Source organism: Podarcis cretensis, assembly GCF_951804945.1.
Source record: "Podarcis cretensis genome assembly, chromosome: 7".
In the NCBI taxonomy this organism is placed as follows: Eukaryota; Metazoa; Chordata; class Lepidosauria; order Squamata; family Lacertidae; genus Podarcis; species Podarcis cretensis.
In genome coordinates, this window is record NC_137176.1 from 15,163,095 (window position 1) to 15,184,382 (window position 21,288).

At 48.7% G+C, this 21,288-nt stretch overlaps 1 protein-coding gene and 1 long non-coding RNA gene across 5 annotated transcripts in view; one reads left to right on the forward strand and one right to left on the reverse strand.

Moving 5' to 3' along the window:
• Positions 1 to 21,288, reverse strand: part of LOC307220949 — a 127,282-nt gene that overhangs the window by 26,790 nt on the left and 79,204 nt on the right. The window lies entirely within an intron of this gene.
• The window catches only part of OTULINL (OTU deubiquitinase with linear linkage specificity like), a 34,449-nt gene continuing 18,294 nt past the window's right edge, over positions 5,134 to 21,288 (forward strand). The window contains exon 1 of one of the 3 annotated variants that reach the window (XM_079985081.1): positions 5,134 to 5,406. The gene's annotated coding sequence lies outside the window, so the exon portion shown is untranslated. Of the gene's footprint in view, positions 5,407 to 19,207; positions 19,425 to 21,288 lie in introns of those variants that run through there. The other 2 variants (XM_079985080.1, XM_079985082.1) reach the window with 2 other exon arrangements.

The following is a 21,288-nucleotide window of genomic DNA, read 5'->3' on the forward strand; positions in this document are numbered from 1 at the left end:
AAATCATTTTTTAAAAAATACAGCGGTACCTCGGGTTAAGTACTTAATTCGTTCTGGAGGTCCGTACTTAACCTGAAACTGTTCTTAACCTGAAGCACCAGTTTAGCTAATGGGGCTGCCTCCTGCTGCTGCGCCGCCAGAGCATGATTTCTGTTCTCATCCTGAAGCAAAGTTCTTAACCTGAAGCACTATTTCTGGGTTAGCGGAGACTGTAACCTGAAGCGTATGTAACCTGAAGAGTATGTAACCTGAGGTACCACTGTAAATAAAATCGTTGATTTTTATCCACCCTATGACTTACAAATCCTGGCTTGTTAGAAAGAAGCACACCATTATTCTGAGTTCAGACATAATGCTAAGCTATCCCCTTCCTGGTTCGTTTGCTTGCTTTTGCAATGGGAGGAGCAATCAGGCTGCATGCCCCAGCACACAGCCTGCGAGCACAGTGTTAGTGTGGTTACTGCAAAGGATTCTGTTTATTAAGAGACCACAGGAAATACAGTTAGATGTATTTGTAACTGTGTGCACACAATCTATTTCAGGGGTAGGCAACCTAAGGCCTGTGAGCCAGATGCAGCCCAATCGCCTTCTCAATCCGGCCCGCGGACGGTCCAGGAATCAGCGTGTTTTTACATGAGTAGAATGTGTCCTTTTATTTAAAATGCATCTCTGGGTTATTTGTGGGACCTGCCTGGTGTTTTTACATGAGTAGAATGTATGCTTTTATTTAAAATGCATCTCTGGGTTATTTGTGGGGCATAGGAATTCATTCAAATTTTTTTTTTCAAAATATGGTCCGGCCCACCACTTGGTCTGAGGGATGGTGGACCGGCCCATGGCTGAAAAAGGTTGCTGACCCCTGGTCTATTTGCTTCAGGTAGGTAGCCGTGTTGGTCTGACGCAGTCGAAATAAATAAATAAATAAAAATAAATAAATAATTGTCCAGTAGCACCTTAGAGACTCAACTAAGTTTGCTGCTGCTGTTGTTTTAAAAAAGTGTATTGATCTGTTTTGTAGCGTAATTGTATTCTGCAGTTCAAACTGCAGTACAGTGGTACCTCGGGTTATGTACTTAATTCGTTCTGGAGGTCCGTTCTTAACCTGAAACTGTTCTTAATCTGAAGTACCACTTTAGCTAGTGGGGTCTCCTGCTGCTGCCGCGTCGCCAGAGCATGATTTCTGTTCTCATCCTGAAGCAAAGTTCTTAACCTGAAGCACTATTTCTGGGTTAGCGGAGTCTGTAACTTGAAGCGTATGTAACCTGAAGCATATGTAACCCGAGGTACCACTGTAACATGAGTTCCCAATTGAGGCTCACCTCACAACTTTGCAACTTGGTGCCAACTTGGAACAAAATATTGTGGGGGCCCAGGTAAGCCCCACCCTGCATAATCAATCACATGTCGTAGTGAGCACACACAATTTGAATGGGAATGCCCATCAACTTTGTGGGGGCCCGGCCCTCAAATATTTTATTTGGGGGGGGGGGGCAAAGGGCCCACAGCCCCTAGGAATTGGCTCATATGCAGCTTTGTCATTGGACAAAGGTACTTTACTTCTCCCCTGCCCCCAAGCTTTTAATGTTCAATTCCAGGCTGTTTGATCCCTGTAGTTCTCTGGGCCCATGGCTAAAGAACTGAACTAGGGCTTGTTTCCATTGCTCCACAAAGTTTACATAAAAGGTTTACTGGATGAAACTCTGGTGCGTGTATGAGGCAAGGTCACCCAAGAACTGCTTCACAGCGTCAGCATCAGCTGAGTAACATGCAAGCAACGTGAGCCAAGAAAGGCACAATTTGAGTTGGGTTTGGATAATGGGACTGAAGAAATTGCAGTTCAAAAATAAATGGAGAAGCATAGAATCTTAATAAAGCCCAAGTCGCTTGGTGGTGGTGGTGTTCTTTTATTTTTTTAAAAATGGCTTGTTCCCGGGCATTCTGTTTTCGCGACTTAACGTGTTTTGCTTTCTCAGCCTTCCACGTCCCAGTAATCCCACGGTTTAAATAGCAAAGAGGGGAGCACCTGGGTAAATCGTGCATTGTGTGTTACACTTTCTCCTTTAACTGGGTGATCAATTTTGGATGGTATTTTCAAGAAGCTTTTATAAGTAGGCATGATTTTCACAAGCTGTGGTATTTCCAAATATGCAATACAGTGGTACCTCGGATTAAGTACTTAATTCATTCCGGAGGTCCGTTCTTAACCTGAAACTGTTCTTAACCTGAAGCACCACTTTAGCTAATGGGGCCTCCTGCTGCTGCCGCGCCAGCGGAGCCCAATTTCTGTTCTTATCCTGAAGCAAAGTTCTTAACCTGAATCACTATTTCTGGGTTAGCGGAGTGTGTAACCTGAAGCGTATGTAACCTGAAGCGTATGTAACACGAGGTACCACTGTACATATAAACAGTGCTTTTTTTCTGAGGGTACGCAAGGGTACGCATACCCCTAAACATTTTGTGAATCTAAAGGGAGAAGAAACAAATTTTTAAAAGATCTTTAGTTTCTTCTCTAGCGTGGTGAATTGTCAGTTCCGTTGCTACCCCCGATGGCGGCCTTTTGTCCATTTACTGTATTTATTTCTCCCGATTTGAACTATAAAATGGTGGTTTTCTTGAGTCAAAATGAGACTACCCCTAAACATTTTTTTAGAAAGCACTGCATATAAAGTAGCGGTATGTTTGGAAGGTCCACTATTTATGGCAGAGATGCCTGTAATGACGAGTGTGATGATGTGGAACCTCTCAACTACTCGGGGAGAAAACCTGTTGGTCATGCAAGATTCATAGTCCCAATTCTGCTGCCCTAGCTGCTTCTCACTTCTCCAAAGGTGGAGGTCGCCTGTGGCAACTCCACCCTGCTCAAGATGACGGCCTCAGTCCGCCTCATGGTCCTATGAATTACACAGAAAATGAAGCCTTTTTCAGAGGAAGAAAACTTTCAACAAACTGGAGGACGGGGCTACAGCAACCATTTTAGGTTTTCCTTGGAGATTTAAGGAGTTCTTGTAATAGCCACTTTTCCCACATCCGATCTCCAGGGAGAGAGATACCTTGGTTTACGAACTTAATCTGTACCGGAAGTCCGTTCTTAAACCAAAACCGTTCTTAAACCAAAGTGTGCTTTCCCTAATGAGGCCTCCTACCGCCGGTGCCCATCCACCGTTTGGATTCCATTCTTAGACCAAGGTAAAGTTCTCAAACCAAGACACTATTTCCGGTTTTGCGGAGTTTGTAAACCAAATCGTTTTTAAACTGAGGTACCACTGTACTGCAGTTTTACACCTTCCTTTCAGACTCTTATCCTATTCCAAGCAGCACGTTCTCCATCTCACTGTCCCCCCAGCCCTGCTTCTACTGTTTACACACACACACTTAATGCATCCACCTTGGTTGAGAGACAGTAAATATACGATTCCTTCCCCTGAAGACTTTCACACTTTCGAGATTCTAGAGTGGTCTCTGTACCAAGGAATCATTTCCTGAACATCTCAGATCACAGAGAAACAATTTGCCTGGTAAGATATATGGCCAAGCCAGTACTCTGGTACCATTCGCATGAACAAGCAGTTTAGCGCTAAGGGGTTACTCCAGGTATCTTGCAAAACCATTAAAAAAAATATTCAACAAGATACTCAAACTCTGACAGGAAAAGTGGAGTCCTCTGATTTCTGAATGGATGCTAAACATGTTTGCATCCTATCTATGCATCATTTATTCTGCCACGGTCTTGGGCTCAAGCTCCAAATCAGAGGAGGAGCCAGCTGAGTCCAGGGTGGAGTGGGCTTCTGATGCTGATGGTTCAGTGTTTGAGGAACAGGAGGTTGATAGTTCAGAGCCCACAGAGCCTGAGCCAGGATCTGCTATCCCCAGAACCAGATTTTATCAAAGGATGTGCTTCCTGCACTAACACACCTGCCCAGTGGTGCAAGGAGCACACAGGCATGAAGCCACAGAGAAGTAAAGAAGCACTCATCCAGACTAAAGTCTTCAGGCCAAGGAGGTGGAGTTTGGGAAAGGGGGTCACGAGGAAGAGACGAATAAGACCTCAGTTTAACTTCAGTGTTTGTCGGAGCAAGTTGCTTGCTCAGAGCTATCTGCATTGTCATCACCCCTAATCTGCCTTGATCCTGTGGGTATCTAATATGAACGGGTCAGAACACTCTGCTGGTTCTCCTCACAAGGAAATGTAAGGAGACACATGAGGCACTAAAGCCTCATCCTCTGACTTGGAAATTGTACTTAGTGGCTTCCTGATATTACCTTTTTCTGTGAGATTTAGGTCAGGAATTTTGAAGGGGGGGTTGGGAGGGGGGTTATTGAAAACAATTAGAGTGTTTAGTTACTTTAAAGGGTGTTTACCTAGTTGTTCCTATCATGGGGGACATGAGTGGCACTGTGGTCTAAACCACTGAGCCTCTTGGGATTGCCGATCGGAAGATTGCTGGTTCGAATCCCTGCGACGGGGTGAGCTCCCGTTGCTCTGTCCCAGTTTCTGCCAGCTTAGCAGTTTGAAAGCACGCCAGTGCAAGTAGATAAACAGGTACCACTGTGGCGGGAGGGTAAGCAGTGTTTCTGCGCGCTCTGGTTTCTGTCACAGTGTCCCGTTGTGTCAGAAGCGGTTTAGTCATGCTGCCCACATGACCCAGAAAGCTGTCTGTGGGCAAACGTCGGCTCCCTCAGCCTGAAAGCGAGATAAGTGCCGCGACCCCATAGTCACCTTTGACTGGACTTAGCCGTCCAGGGGCCCTTTACCTGTTTTACCTTTACCTTTTAATGCAGAGCGATGGCTTGTGAGAAGCCACCATTTGATGGGATGTATTGGGTGCTTCATACAACCTGTGAAGGCCTCCCTACCTTCCTGAATTAGAATTCCACCTTGGACATAATCACCCCTAAGGACCAGGGCAAGTGCACAGAAGGCTCTTTGAATATTCCTGGTAGAAAAACCTGATGCTGTTAATGGGAATGCAATCTTTTGTACACTGCTTCAATTTAGGACAGATTAAATTGAGCTCTCCTGCAGCCATCACAGAAAAGAGAAGCCTATGTTACGTTCAACTTCTTTTTGTGGTTTGCATCTGGAGAAGTATCTGCACAAACCATGAAATGTTTCTCAAGAGGTTTATCGGAAACGTAACAGGAAGCCTGGGCTCCTCGCTGTTCAGTCTGTAAAGATTATCTGTTTCTGAAAAGGCGGCTTTCTGTGGCAATGAGCAATTGAATTAAAGGGGGGAAGGAATTCTAGCTTGAAAGACCTTTCGCTCAGCTTCCAATTTAGAGGATTTAGAGATGTTTTGAACAGTTGGACAACTAGGATAATGATACAGCAAGTAGAAGATGAGTTGACAAGAGTGAAGATTGTTAGTTCAGCAGGAAAAAAAGGGGCGAGTTCCTGGAGCTGAAATGGTGTGTATGTTAAGAACTCTTAAGAATTTTAATCTGTAGCATTTCACAGTTGTTTAGGGACACATTCGCAGGCGAATATTACCATATTTGATGCTAAGGATGGGTATGTAGTCCAGTATTTTGTACATAAGTGTAAAATTTTGGGTGGTGGTTTCTTCCCCCACCCCCCAGGCAGAAGCACCATTGGTTATCATACAACACTATTTTTTACTAGCCAAATGAAAGTCCTATAAGGCGGTTGAGATGTTTGTTGCTGAGCGCTATCAGTGTTTGCTGGCCAGCCTTGTACTGGCTAAGAAACTCAGGTTAAAAGCTAATCACCATAGTGGTATTGAGAGATGGTTTTGTGTATGGATGTATGTGCATGCGTGTTGGGGAGCGAGGATATATTTTGCCTTCTCTTGGTAGTGCAGCGTGAGGTGTTTGGTAAGCCGGAAATAAATTAAAAATTGTTGATGGAAAAGCATTCTTCTCATGTCACTGAGAGCTAGTTTAAAGAGAATCAAGTGGTAAACCCTTTCCTGGCTTTTCCTCATGCCCTGATCCAGCAGCAGGTATGCACGTACCATTTCAGAAGGTACATAGAGGATTTCATGCTTAAAACTCCCCTTGCCAAAAAAATAATAATACAAAAAATACTACCTGCATGTAGAAAACGAGAACACCAAATAAGTATTTGCTAAGCCTTCTCCTTGGTTGGCTGGTTTAGAACTGTCAGAGCTGCCTCCAGGTCCCAGCTCACAGAGGACCAACGCTAGGCTGTAGTTATGTACAAAAGTCTTTATTGAGATTCAGTCTCCATTTCAAAGCCGCAGCGTGCAGCTCTACGTCCCGAGCTTAGACCGGCGAAGTCCTGTCTGAGTCTCCTCCCCCTCCACACCAGTTTAAGACTCTCGCTTTGCTCCACCTCTTCCTAAATTCCTTTCTCCTCTGGGCCCTCCTGCCCGCTAGGGTCTCATCCTTCCTCGACTCCTCTGACGCTGACCCTGACGATTCTTGCCCCTCCTTCCGGCGGGCTTTAGGACCTGGTTCCCTATCCGGGCTACCTTCTGTGCCGCTCGCCTGTACCTTTGAACTTGGCGCGCGCGCCCAGCCTGCAACTTTCCTCTTAACCGTTAACTCGCTCTCCGATGGAGGCGTGGTCCACCCTGACTCATCTTCTCTCGCTGGTGGTGCATATGTGGGCTCTGACACCTGGGACTCCTCCCCCCCACTACGCTCTGGTGGGGAAGCTGGTCCTGATTTGCAACTGGTGCTCTGGGAGTCCCCGCTGGCCCCTTGCTTCTGGGGTGTCCCCCTTGGGTCGCCCCTTGCCCTGCCCATCGGCGCCCCCTTCTGTGAATCCTCCGATTCGCTGGAGAGGCTCATGGAATCTATCGGGCTGCTGTCATATTCTCCTACGCTGCCCTCGGATTGCTCCCCCTCGCTTTCCATCTCCTCTCCTCCCTGCGCTCCCGCTGAGTCCCTGACATCCATCCCCCCCTCGAAGCCCCCCCTTCCCCCCTCCCCCTCCTCTGGCGTGGGTTCCGGGTGCTCCAATGCTGTGGGGGTGCATGCCGGATACCGGTCTTCCCCCCTGGCATGCTGCCAGTCCGTGACGGGTACATCGACGTCGCTCTCCTCCGCTTCCATCTCGTTGCCGGCGTGCTCGAAACCAGGATCCTCCCCCAACCCGTCCATGCCCCCTTGTTCCCCCATTTCCTCTGGGTAGTCTGCGTGCCAGGGCCCTCTGAGCAGTCTCCTGCGCCACTCCTCCTCGGGTTGAGTGTCCCACCAATAAGAGCGCTCCGCACCCAAGTCTGAGACCGACCCCTCCGGCGAGGTAGTCTCTGGAACCGTCTCCTCAACCGAGGAGAACCCCTGAAACGTACTGGCTGAGAGTGTGGGGGTGAAAAGATATTCGTCAAAATAATCCTCCGGCATGGGCCTGTGTGGGAAGAGTGCGTGGAACTCGTCTTTGAGGTAGTGCTCCTCCACCGCATAGTACGGCACCCAGCTGTTGGCGCTGGCCGGGGCACCTTCCCTTGCGATGAGATATTCGACTCCCTCTTCCCCCCATCTCGAGTCCAAAATCTCCGTCACCTCGTTGAGTGGCCCCGCCCTCGGCGACCCCCCTGTCATGGGTGCATCTCTAAGCGGACTGGGAGCTGTTCCTGGCTCCTGAAACCTGTGAGGTGCCTTGTAGGGCGTTAGCACCGATCTATGAAAGACCGGGTGCATTCTGGAACCCTCCGGTAGTGTCAAACGGAAAGCCACTGGGTTGATCTGTGCCTCGACTAGGTAAGGGCCCAACTGCTTGTGTCCTAGCTTCTTCTTAGCTAAGGACCTGGCCGGCACTGCCTGGGCCGCTAACCAGACCCAGTCCCCTACCCGTATGTCCTCCCCCACTCTTCTGTGTTTGTCTGCTTGCATCTTGTATACGTGTTTTGCTAGGTCTAACTGTCTACGGAGCTGTTCATGGACCTCCTGTAACTCCTCTGCCAATGCCTCTGCTCCCTGTGGCTCCCCCTCCCCCTCTTTCTCTAAGCCCGGGAAGGTCCTGGGATGTCGCCCGTGGTTGGCAAAAAACGGTGTCACCCCCGTGGACACGTGTTGTGTGTTGTTGTAGGCAAACTCGGCCAGGGGCAGATAGTCCACCCAGGTCGAGGGCTGCTGGTTGGCGTAACATCTCAGGTACTGCTGCATGACGGCGTTGACCCTCTCCGCTTGTCCGTTGGTCTGCGGGTGTCTTGCCGACGCTAGGTTGACCTTGACGTTCAGGATCCCCATCAGCTTCCGCCAGAAACTCGAGATGAACTGGCGCCCCCTGTCAGACAGGATAGACCGTGGCAGGCCGTGTACCTTGAACACGTGGTCTATGAACAGCTTGGCTGTCTGTTCCGCTGTGGCCACCTTCGCGCAAGGAATGAAGTGCGCCATCTTGGTGAACATGTCGACTACCACAAGTACTGCTGTTTTGCCCCTCGAGCTGGGCAGGTCAGTGACAAAGTCCAAGGCTACCCTCTCCCACGGTTCGGACGGGGTCTGTAGCGGTTCTAACAGTCCCGCCGGCGGTCTGTGTACTGGCTTGGCCCTTTGGCAGGTGTCGCACCTCGTGACGTATTCCGCGACTTCTCCCCGCATCTTGGGCCACCAAAAGTCTCTGGCTACTAATTCCACTGTCTTTTCCCTGCCGAAATGTCCGGCGCTGGGTGCGTCGTGTAGCTGTTGCAGTACTGTCGCGCGGAGTTCATCTCCCGGTACGTAGATGGCCCCCTTGCGGAGGAGCAGTCCGTCGCGTATCTGGAACTCGTCGTCCTTTGCCGTGCCGCTGCGCACCTCCTCCATCTTGGAGCGCGCGAAGGAATCTGTTCGCAGCTCGCGCCGTATCGCTTCCAGGTCTATTGTGGCAGAAGCGCATGCCCACGCCTTGGGTGCGAAAATGTGTTTGGCCGCTACCGGTGCTGCTTCCTCCAGATACTGCGGCTTCCTGGATAGCGCATCAGCCATGACGTTGTTGTCTCCGGGGATATATTCTATCCTGAAGTCGAAATCCGCAAAGAACTCCGCCCAGCGGATGTGTCTCTGGTTCAGGAACCGCGCCGTGCGCCAGTACTCCAGGTTCTTATGGTCCGTGCGAACTTGCACCGTGTGTTTGGCTCCGATGAGGAAGTGCCGCCACGCCTTGAATGCTGCATGAATGGCCAGCAACTCTCTGTCCCAGATGGTGTAGTTCTGCTCCGACTTGCTGAGCTTCCTGGAGTAGAAAGCACACAGCCTCCAATCCCCTTGCGGGTCTCGCTGCAACAGGACTGCCCCCACGGCTCTGTCGGAGGCATCCGTCTCCACCCTCATGGGCTTGCTGGGGTTCACATGCAGCAGTTGTTCCTCGGAAGCGAAAAGACGCTTGAGTTTCTGAAAGGACTGCTCCGCCTGGTCCGTCCAGATGAACTTCTTCTTCTTGGAGCTGAGGGTGTCCGTGATGGCCGCCGTCTGCATAGCGAAACCCTTGATGAACTTGCGATAAAAGTTAGCAAAGCCGACAAACCTCTGGACCTCCTTCCGATTGCGCGGGCTCTTCCAGTCCAGTACTGATCGTACCTTGGCGCTGTCCATGGCGATTCCCTTGTCGGACAGCTTGTAGCCCAGGAAATCCACCTCCGTCATGTCGAACTGGCATTTCTCCAGCTTGGCGTAAAGCCTGTGCTCCCGTAGTCTTTGCAGGACTTCCTTGACATCTCTCTCGTGAGCCTCCTGCGATTCCGAGAAGATCAGAATGTCGTCCAGGAAGCAGACGCACTTCTTGTATAGGAGCCCCGCTAACACGTGATGCATGAAGGCTTGGAAGCAGTGGGAGCCATTTTGTAAACCGAAAGGCATAACCCTATACTCATAGGTGCCCAAGGGCGTGAACATGGCCGTCTTCCACTCGTCGCCCTCCCGCATGCGTATAAGATTGTACGCCCCTCGTAGATCCAGCTTGGTGAAGATGCGTCCCTTTCTCACCGTCGCGAGCAAGTCGTCGATCTTGGGCATCGGGAAAGCCGTGGGCTTGGTTTTCGAATTTAAAATTCTGAAATCAACTACAAGCCTCTTCTGGGGCGTGTCTTTTTTCTTCACAAAGAAAACAGGACTGCCCCCCACTGCTTTGGATTCTCGGATGAATCCCCGCTTCAAATTGTGATCTATGAACTCCCTGAGCTCTTGCAGTTCGTCTTCAGACATGGAGTACAGTTTTCCGGTCGGCAGCGTTGCCCCCGGCAGGAGGTCAATCTTGCAGTCGTAGGGTCTGTGGGGAGGCAGCTTGTCCGCTTCCTTCTCGCAGAAGACCTCCAAAAACGCCTTGTACTTGTCGGGTACAGCTTGCAGCATGCCCAGTTGTAGCTGTGGGTCATCCTCTTGCCCCTCGTCCTCCTGGTTAGTCATGATGCAATGTTCTGCGCAGTAGGAGGAGCAGAAGGTCAATTTACGCTGGTACCATGCCAATGCCGGGCTGTGCCTGTCCAACCAGCTCATGCCCAACACTATGGGCGTGTCTGACAGTTGGGTGACGTTGAAGCTGATGACTTCGCGGTGATTTCCAATGCGCATCACCATTGGCGGCGTTTGCTGTACCACCTGTCCCCCCAGCAATTCTCTTCCATCGACTGTCACTACTTTCAGGGGCATCGTGGCAGGCAGGAGCGCTATGCTATGTTGCTTGATGAAATCCACCCCCATAAAGTCTGCATTGCTACCAGAGTCAATGGTAATAGGCACTTCCATGGTGAGCCCATTGGGAAGCTGGAGTGTTGCGGTGAGCTGCACCACTGGTTTGGGCGGGAGGGGGTCTGTGGGCTGTAAGATTCCTGGGGACTGCTTCACTGATTCGTCTGGCTGGGCCCCAGCGGCTCTGCTTCCAGCCAGACTTCGTCGTTTCCCTGCTGCGGTTCCCTCTGCTGAGCTGCTTCTGTTACTTTTGCTGAGGCTGCATTGTGCTTGTGGAGCCTCTGGGGGCACTCTTTTGCCATATGCTGAGCACTTTCGCAGATGTAACACTTCCTGTTCCCTCTAGGAGGCTTCACCTTGGCTGCTCCTGGTGTGAGGGCTCTGGTTGCTGACTGAGCCTTGGCACCACCTATCTCCATCGGCTCCTCTCCCCCTCCCAGTGGAGGCGTGGATTGAGCGCGCGCTGAGTCTCTGGGGAAGAAAGGAGGTGCCCTTGCTGGCGTGCGTCCCCAACGCCCTTCATCTTTGCTCCAGGGACGTTCTTCCAGCCGCACACCAATCGTCAACGCCTTCTGGACCACTTCTTGAGTGCTCTGTGGCCTCTCCCCCCTTGCGATTTCGTCTTTCACAGCCCCGTTCAGCCCCTCCCAGAACAGGTCCCTGACGGACGCTGAGTCTTTTTCCCATCCCAGTGCGTTGACCAATGCAAAAAAGCGGGAATGATATTGCCTTACAGTGGCTCTGCCTTGTTTCAGACCGTGAATCTCTTTTCTAGCGACATCGACATCTATCTCCGATAAAAAACAATCGTCCATCGCCTTAATGAAGGCTTTTGCGTTTTGGAGGCCTGGATCATTATCTCTCCACAGATTGCGCAACCACGCTTTAGCTTCTCCATGGAGATGCGTTAGTATGAATCCTACTTTCTCCTGCTCATCTCTAAAGTCCTTCTCCAGCAACCTTAGCGCAAAAACTACGTCTGCTCTGAAGTTAGGATATTGCTGCAGACTCCCATCGAAATGCGACACCAGGCTCCCCCCTCTCTTCCCGAGCCCGATCCCTTCTGATTTGGCTGCCGGTGGCCCCTGTTTAGTCAACATTTCCAACCTGTTTTGCAGATCCTTGCAGACAGCATCTGATTCCTCTTCTCTCCTCCTTGCCGCTCGTATTTCTGCGTTAAGTTGTACCACGGCTTCTTGCAAAGCTGCCAGTCGTTCTTCTGTAGTCATCTTGTGCTGCTTTTGTGAGCTCGCGAAGCACCAATCTTCGCCCCTCGCTGCGTCCTCTCACGTTGCGAGGTTCTTTGAAATCTGAGACAGGACTTACTGTCAGAGCTGCCTCCAGGTCCCAGCTCACAGAGGACCAACGCTAGGCTGTAGTTATGTACAAAAGTCTTTATTGAGATTCAGTCTCCATTTCAAAGCCGCAGCGTGCAGCTCTACGTCCCGAGCTTAGACCGGCGAAGTCCTGTCTGAGTCTCCTCCCCCTCCACACCAGTTTAAGACTCTCGCTTTGCTCCACCTCTTCCTAAATTCCTTTCTCCTCTGGGCCCTCCTGCCCGCTAGGGTCTCATCCTTCCTCGACTCCTCTGACGCTGACCCTGACGATTCTTGCCCCTCCTTCCGGCGGGCTTTAGGACCTGGTTCCCTATCCGGGCTACCTTCTGTGCCGCTCGCCTGTACCTTTGAACTTGGCGCGCGCGCCCAGCCTGCAACTTTCCTCTTAACCGTTAACTCGCTCTCCGATGGAGGCGTGGTCCACCCTGACTCATCTTCTCTCGCTGGTGGTGCATATGTGGGCTCTGACACCTGGGACTCCTCCCCCCCACTACGCTCTGGTGGGGAAGCTGGTCCTGATTTGCAACTGGTGCTCTGGGAGTCCCCGCTGGCCCCTTGCTTCTGGGGTGTCCCCCTTGGGTCGCCCCTTGCCCTGCCCATCGGCGCCCCCTTCTGTGAATCCTCCGATTCGCTGGAGAGGCTCATGGAATCTATCGGGCTGCTGTCATATTCTCCTACGCTGCCCTCGGATTGCTCCCCCTCGCTTTCCATCTCCTCTCCTCCCTGCGCTCCCGCTGAGTCCCTGACAAGAACGTATATATGCTACCCAAAAACCTAAGCTGTCTCAGCTGCTTCCAGTCAAATTTTTAAAAATGATCATATTTTTTTTAAATGATCATAAAATCATAGAAACTAATACTGCATACAATCCAACATAGTCTAAAAACAGCAGGAGAAAATAAAAACAGGACAGTTAAACTCACAGCAGTCCCAAGCAGTTATTTAAATGCTATTTTAATAGGTGCACTTAGGACTTTCATATCTATGTGGGGGGTGGGCTAGTGAAGTATTACTCTTACCCTGGAGTAAGAGCAAGCTTTACCCCTTGGTCTTTAGTGAGAGCCCTCCCACATTTGCTGCTTCCACCTCGGTGGCAGAAAAGACAGGGCCATTTGGCACTACAAATAAGACTTTTGGGGAAACCTCCTCCCAAGAGAAGCTCACCAAAAACATTCCCTTTTTCTGTCAAGGCTGTTGAGCCCCTTAGAGTTTATTTTCTTGCAAACAGGAAATCGAGGGCAGATCCTGAATTGCTTTTTTTTAAATCATTTTTTTTTAAAAAAAAAAAAACTTCTCAAGATGTTGGTTTTGCTTTGCCTCACTGTAAGCCGCAGTGGCAGCCATGTAGGGTAAAGTTAATTATAAATCTAGATACATCAATCAGCTGCGCAACGTGTTTGCACCAGCCCTGAAAGCCTCGCCGGCCACCTTTTAATTGCTATTTGATTCCACTGGCAACATCTCATAAAAGCAAAATGTGAGCATGTTGTTCTGTGCAGGAGTTACTTGGAAAATAAATCTTGACCTGGAAGTCTGTGTTTAATTTGTACATTTTAGCTACAGAGATTTGCATGTAATGTTTCATAGTGGCTGCCACACTCCAACTTAAGGGAACAGTGGGTTCAGTCTAAAGCAATGCCTCTACAATGAGCAACACTTCCATTTTCTGTCTATATCTCCAGTGTCCCAAAAGTTTAACTAGTATCTGGGCCACAGTGACTTGACAGCAAATGATGATACTCAAGTTTCACCAGGCCTGAAACACTTCCCTTAAAGATTTGTCTTGAAAGCTCCCGACAACTGAAGAGATGGCTATCGACAAGAATTGTAATTTCTAGATCTGGCTGTGAAAAACCTTCTAGGCTTTTAACGCTGATCAGTACCTGCCCTACTGTGAACTAAGGTGGGATTTTGGGCCACTATTGGAGGTAGCAAGGTAGAAGCCAGTGATCTGTGTTGCATCTTACTGGGAAGTTCTTGTGCACTCATTCCAGTGAACTGGAAGAACAACTTAGGAAAAGCACAGCCAAACTTCCTGATCGTGACAGAAGTGGCAACTGGCTGATCTTCCAGTCTTTCACAGGTGAATATTGGGACGCTCTGACAATTGAAAGTTTCCAGACTCCCTAAGAAGAGACAGTACTCTTTAACCAAAGCTGTGGCAGAGTAGATAGATAGATAATTTATTATGGTCAGAGACTAGCTTATAAAACACACTTGGGGGTACAATCCCAGAAGGAAAACAAACATTTAAAACAATGTACAACAATAAATTTAAAATTTATAAATGCGATAAGCATATAGACACCTAAAACTTTAAGATACGCTACTACAGAAAGATGACCCAGAGTCACCCATGGAACTGAGTTTGGGGATTTTCTTAACAAACTAGTTTGGGTTGGGGGATGGTCTGTGCACAGAATCTGGCAACCATCTGGGTGGTCTTATTTGCCTAACAGGAAAAGGTTAAATTTTTGCTTTTCCGGGAGGTCAGCGAGCCTCACCAGCAGGGGATCAATGGTCTCACTTTGTGCCTCTTCATAAAAGGGACATCTAAAGAACAAGTGCTCTGGGCTTCCTATATCCCCCAATGAACAGGCGCAAAGTCTCTTGAGCATATGCGATTTTTTTAAAGGATCCTTCCAGGATCAGCAAGGGCAGAGCCAAGCTTCTGGCGAGTGTAAAAGCCCTTCTTGCATTTTTGGATACGAGAAAGAAGAGATATGCTGCCGGTGCAGCTATGTCTCTCTCGATTTCTCCAATTTTATAGTCAGGGCACCTTGAGCAGTCCTGTTGTCTCTCGGTGTCTATGATTCTTTGCCTGACTGTAGCTTTTGCCTGGCCCAACCCAAGACTTAGAAGGGCTTGAGGGGTAAAACCCAGTTTCTGAAGGGTGTTCAGGACTGCTGTCTGCCAGCCTGACTGGAACTGGTTGCAGAGGATCAGTGGGGCTACTCCTCAGGGGAGCAGATTCAATGTCAGCCATTTATAGATTGATGTTAGGTGGATATAAGCCTCCACTCTCATCATCCCTTTTTCTAGTCTAACCCATGCGCTTGAAACGCATCTGGGGACTTGTAGGAGAGCTCTAAGGAGTTTGCTGTGGCAGAGTATTTTTTAATAATATAGACCTCTGAGGATTCAGAGGTCTATGTGTATGTGCATGTGCTGATTTTTTAAAAAGCCGTACCTTGCAATTGGTTTATGGAACAGATGCAAAATATGGCCTTTCCCATAGCAGTACATGTAAAATACTGCATTTCCTGGAAACTAATTTCCATAATCAAATATATAGCACAGGGATGAAGAACATGGTTTCCTCCAGTTCTGTTGAGGCTGTCAACTCCCATCAGTCCCAGCTGGTCTGGGATGATGGCATTTGTAGTCCATCAACATTTGCAGGGCCACAGATTCTCTGCACCTGACACAGTGGCCAACATTTGAACTATCAAGCATTCTATTATTATGAATTGGGGGGTGGGGGCTAAACCCTAGGAATTAATAAATGATAGGATTTTGATTATTTTGGATGTGAAGGGATAATAGAAGCTGCAGAGGAATTCCTGGGCTAACTTTTGCAAAATGACCTGGCCAGGCTAGGGCCATTTAAAGCAAAATACAGGGCCATTGAGGGCCACTGGCAATGCAAGAGAACTCTCCTTCCCCACTGACTTGAGGTGTGAACAGAGGTAGCAGATTTGGACGGTTGCCAGGATAACTAGGTGTGGAGTCACAGGAAGAGTTTGGGGCTTTTGACAGGAGGCTTGGAATAGCTGGAAAAGGGGCAGAACCATTTTGGCTGATGGCAGGTTGGGAGAGATGCTTTGAACTCCAGTGTTGCACTGCTGTGGGGAACAAGCCTCACTTGAGCAGACCATGCTGTAAGATTTGGACACCCTCTATGTAGACTACAGGTGTAAATATGTGTAATTAAAACACATTTCTAAAGGCACGACAGTTTCCACCATGTCTTGATTCTCACAGCAAAACAGACCCTTGGTGAGCGCCTGGAATCTTGCCACATGTTGAGGGTGGAGTCCAACTTTTGCAACACTATTTTTTCAATAGCTACCAGCCAGATACAAATGCACCCGAGAAGATAGGATATTGCATTGGATAAAATATGAGGTTTCAATGCAACACAAGCTATATAGATGCATATTACAGCCATACAAGGGGCACGGGTGGCGCTGTGGGTTAAACCACAGAGCCTAGGACTTGCCGATCAGAAGGTCGGCGGTTCGAATCCCCGCAACGGGGTGATCCCCTGTTGCTCGGTCCCTGCTCTTGCTAACCTAGTAGTTCGAAAGCATGTCAAAGTGCAAGTAGATAAAGAGGTACCGCTCTGGTGGGAAGGTAAACGGCGTTTCCGTGCGCTGCTCTGGTTCGCCAGAAGCGGCTTAGTCATGCTGGCCACCTGACTCGGAAGCTGTACGCCGGCTCCCTCGGCCATAAAGCGAGATGAGCGCCACAACTGGACCTAATGGTCAGGGGTCTCTTTACCTTTATCTTACAACCATATAAACTAGAGGCCAATTTCAAATAACATTTCCCACCTGAGACTGTTGTTCTTAAATCTCCACCATTCAAAAACCAAGTACCGTATTTTTCCTTCTATAACACGCAGATTTTTTCTCCTAAAAAGGAAGGGGAAATGTCTGTACGTGTTATTGAGCGAATGTGTGGTCCCTGGAGCCAAATAGTGCAAGGGGAGGCAAAAAAAAGCAGGCAAAAATCAAACCGCGCGTCTCCTAGAAGGGAAACTTGAAAAGAGGAAGCGGCTGCTTTCCAGCATTCTGCCTCAGGGTCTTACTGCCCACCCACCTCTGTTTCCTTGCTGTGTTTGCTCAAACGGAACAAAGAACAGGGAAAGCCCCTCCCCTCCAGGCAAGCAGAGGGGAAAGCTGAAAACATGCAGAGGGGAAGAGAAAGAGAGAGCGCGCGAGCTGGCTGGCTTGGGTGGGTAGGTGAGGGAAAACTTTTGCCTTCCTTTCCTCCCTACCCCTCTCCTGCATTCTTAGCCAGCTCCTTCTCTGCACACCCCTCTCCTGCTCCTTGTCCCTTCTGTGTTTTTCCTTCCCTCCCCACTTAAAATGTGGTTAAAAAGCATGGATCCACATGGATCCTCAGGATCTTTGCATTGGGTCAGCCCAAATTCACCATCAGATCACATAGCATGTCCATGGCTACAGCCTGCCCCCAAAAAATCACGCACCCACTGTTGCCTGGGGCTGCAATGGTGCAAAAATGTGGTTAAAAAGCATGGATCCACATGGATCCTCAGGATCTTTGCATTGGGTCAGCCCAAATTCACCATCAGATCACATAACATGTCCATGGCTACAGCCTGCCCCCCAAAAACCACACACCCACTGTTGCCTGGGGCTGCAATGGTGCAAAAACGTGGTTAAAAAGCATGGATCTACATGGATCCTCAGGATCTTTGCATTCAGTCCCCCCAAATTCACCATCAGATCACATAGCATGTCCATGGTTACAGCCTGCCCCCAAAAAATCACGCACCCACTGTTGCCTGGGGCTGCAATGGTGCAAAAACGTGGTTACAAAGCATGGATCCACAGGGATTCTCAGGATTTTTGCATTGGGTCACCCCAAATTCACCATCAGATCACATGTCTGTGGCCACAGCATGAAGCACAAAAATGATACATCCACTGTTTCATTCAGAATGTTTTCTCCCTTGTTTTCCTCCTCTAAAAACGATGTGCGTGTTATGGTCAGGTGCGTGTTATAGAGCGAAAAATACGGTAGTTTAGGTCATTCTGCATTACTTCTGTGCTGCTTTTTGTGGACTACTGAAGGAAATGGTTTGGCAGTTATTTACTGATGAAAATTATTTGGGCTGCTGTTTGTTTGTTTGTTTGCTAAATTATCAGCACGTACAATACGCACGGGGGGTGGGCAGTTGCCCCTCCTGGATTAGCTATCATCTCTGTTTTCCCAGATTTCACAATGAAATGTTTTTTAGAAAGCAACTCTTGCCATCGTAGAACCTAAAATAATTGGCAAAATATGCAAGAACTATCATGCCCGTTCATTTTGTAACAAACTAACCTATTTCCCCAAGTCAATGTGTTTACCCAAAGAATGAAATCATGGTAACAACTGATGTCAGGAAAGCAATTGGCCAACTAATCACTTGAACAAAGAGAAGTTGAGAAGGACACACCCATTGTCCAGAGAAGAAACTTATTGACTCATTTTATAGCCATTTTTGGTCTTCCCTGGTAAAGTAATTGCTGCAATCTAGCTCAAGTGTTATTACGCCACTATCCCCAGCTAAACAGGTGCACAACATAGTCCAGTGTTGCTCTGTGTTCAGATTTGTTTTAGATGGGGCAATCAGGCCTGGCTACTGCTTAGCCTCCAGACCTACCAGAAATGATAGACCTGTTATCTGATGCTAGTCATATTTGGTTATGTATTTGGAGTATTTACTTATTCCTCCACCCTGCAAAAAAGCAAATCCTGGGGATCCCTCATAAGCATATTGCTCAGAGTGGCTCTTTCTGCTATAACTGCAGACTCTAATATAAACTTTTCTTCAGATCAGGGCTATGAATTGTTCTAGTGACCGGAATTCTAGTTCTAGTTCAGATCAGGGCAATGAATTGTTCTAGTTGGCCGGAATTCATGTAGGCCTTTTTCTGCGGAGCAGGCTGTGTTTTTAGAAGTCTTTGAGCTGTTATGTGCATTTATTCTGAAACTGCTGCAGTAGGAACAAAATAACTTTTGACTGCTAACACCTTAAGGCCCTTCATGGGCTCCTCTTTCTCATCTTGCGCAACGTTTTCAGAATGTGGATGTCAAAATAGTACCATGCAGTGCATTTCACAAAACCTAGGCTCATTCCTTTTTCTTTTTTTTTAAGGCTTTTCAACATGCTGTGTCCAGCAGCCTGTCAAACCCAACACAATTTTTTTTTTTTGAAAAGGAAGGCGGGGCTGGTGAGGTTGCAGTATGGTTTGGATGCAGTGCGCGATTCTGCCTTCACAAAAATTGTGGAATACCTCCCTTCTCATGCCTTCCTTCCAAAACACGGCCAGGACCAATTCAAGAATCAATGGCAGTCTTTCCTCTCTTGTTTCTCGCTTCCTTGCCCTTACATCTACTTGTAACCTCGCCTTTAAAATGCCCAAGTGCGGTTCGACTCCAGCAGCACCAAGAGAAAGGGAGAAGGGAAAGTGGGCTGTTACTCCGCGAGGGCTTTTCTGGCGATCGGGGCGTCTCTCCTGCCCGGGCCGCCAGCCTCCAGAGGCGTGGCCGGTGTCGCCTTTGTGTCCGCCAGCAGCGGGCGGAGTGAGGCTGCTGTGGCGCCTTCTCCCTTCCTTTCTGCCGCCTCCACTCACCCGCGCCCGCCCTCTGAGTGCGCCGCAGGCAAGAAGAGGCCCGAGCAACTGCGAAGGCGGTAAGGAAAACCAGTCCGCTGTCAGCGGCTCTTCTCCGAGAGCTTCCCCGGAGGCGAGACCCGGGGTGAGGAAGGGGCGCTGGCTGCGCGCAATTACGCAAACAGCGGAAGGCAGCGCTTACTTCTCTCTTTCTGCACTTCCCTTCTCTGTCTGGCGCGCCCAGCTTTTGGGCTTCCTTTCCCCACAAGCAGATGTAGCCGAGGGCCCCGATTCCATACTTCCTAGGCAACTCCCAGCCCCACTTTTTTGCTGCCTGACCTGTGCGCTGGGAAAACTCGGGAAGCGCCGTTTTTTTTGCCCGCGCGCAAAAGCGCTCCAGGCAGAGACTTTTTACGCGTCGCCTTTGTGTATAGGTGCGCGGTTGAGTTTTGGATAAGGAAGGGGAGGGGGTGGGTGCGTTGCTAGGTTTTTATTTTATCAGATTGCATGGGGGAGGGGTGGGAACATTTGCTTGTAGACTCAAGAGCGTTTGGCACTAGGCGTTATGTGCCAAAAATGGAAAATAGGGAAAAGTTCAAGGCCAGATGGCTCAGCTGGTTAGAGCCTGGTGCTGATAATGCCAAGGTTGCAGGTTCGATGCCCAAATTGGGCAGCTGCATATTCCTGCATTGGAGGGGGCTGGATCCTCAGGGTCTTTCCTAACTCTTATCATTCTAAGTCGGCAATGAACTACACCTCCTCTTTACAGTAGAAGTTAAGACTTGAGGCAGGGGTGAGAGACAAAAGCAGACTAAAAGGCATTGTGGCTAGAGCATAATCCTCACACATTATATGTATTGCGTGTGATCGAGGATGCAAATGTCTGTGGTATCCTAATGTGGGTCGCAATTGCTTATTACATTCTTTTGCGCACTCACACTCGCAGGGTAGTGTAGAGCACTGGCTGGCAGCAGAATGGGTACCTGTTATATTTCCGCCCACAAGTAAATAGCAGCTTCAGGGGGTGGTTTTAATTGAGAGGAGAAAGTTAACACTTCCCCTCATTTCCCAATCCCAATCCTGCCCCCATGCAGTTGTTTTCAGTCCTTAAAAAAAATGTGGGAGATCTCATTCACAGATATTCTACATCACATCTGATTTGGCCTGAAAGAAAGAGCTGTATATTAGGAAGCTGTTTGCTCAAATTCATCACTATTGTTAGATTATCATTTTGGAATTCATCCCGGTAAGCCTCAAAACTCAAGTTTTGCTCAGAGCTCTTGTGTGGCAGTGGGATAGAGTGCCAACCAAACAAGAAAAATAGACTAGCCCCTCATTGGTTTTATGTTATCGCTCTGTCAGCACTCAGCCACCATTCCGTGGCACACTCATGCCCAGCCTTCATTGCTTTGGTTTGGAGTCCCCCTTTTAGGGTACTTTTTCCATAAAAGTTTTTAGTATGCCTAGAAACCTTGAAGGTTCCCCCAAACCTGCCTGAAACTTCCCTCTTGTGTGTGTGGCTAGTAGGATTTTGACTACATGAGGATCCACACTTGGATAATTGAGTTTGCTATTAGTACAGTGGTACCTCGGGTTATGCTTCAGGTTACATACGCTTCAGGTTACAGTCTCCGCTAACCCAGAAATATTACCTCGGGTTAAGAACTTTGCTTCAGGGTGAGAACAGAGATCGTGCTCTGGCGGCGTGGCAGCAGCAGGAGGCCCCATTAGCTAAAGTGGTTAAAAACGGACCTCCGGAACGAATTAAGTACTTAACCTGAGTTACCACTGTATACAATAAGCCCGCAACTTATGTGGGAGTTACGTTCCAGGGATTGTGCCTTAAGCCAAAATTGTGTATTGTCAAAACCTATTGGGTTCAATGGCTGGTGGGATTGCCAACATCATATTTCACAGAACCTCACCACTTTAATTTTTTTTTTTTTTTTTAAAAATAAATTATCAAGTGTGTCAAGGTGAATGCACACAAGTTAAATGTGCATATGTTA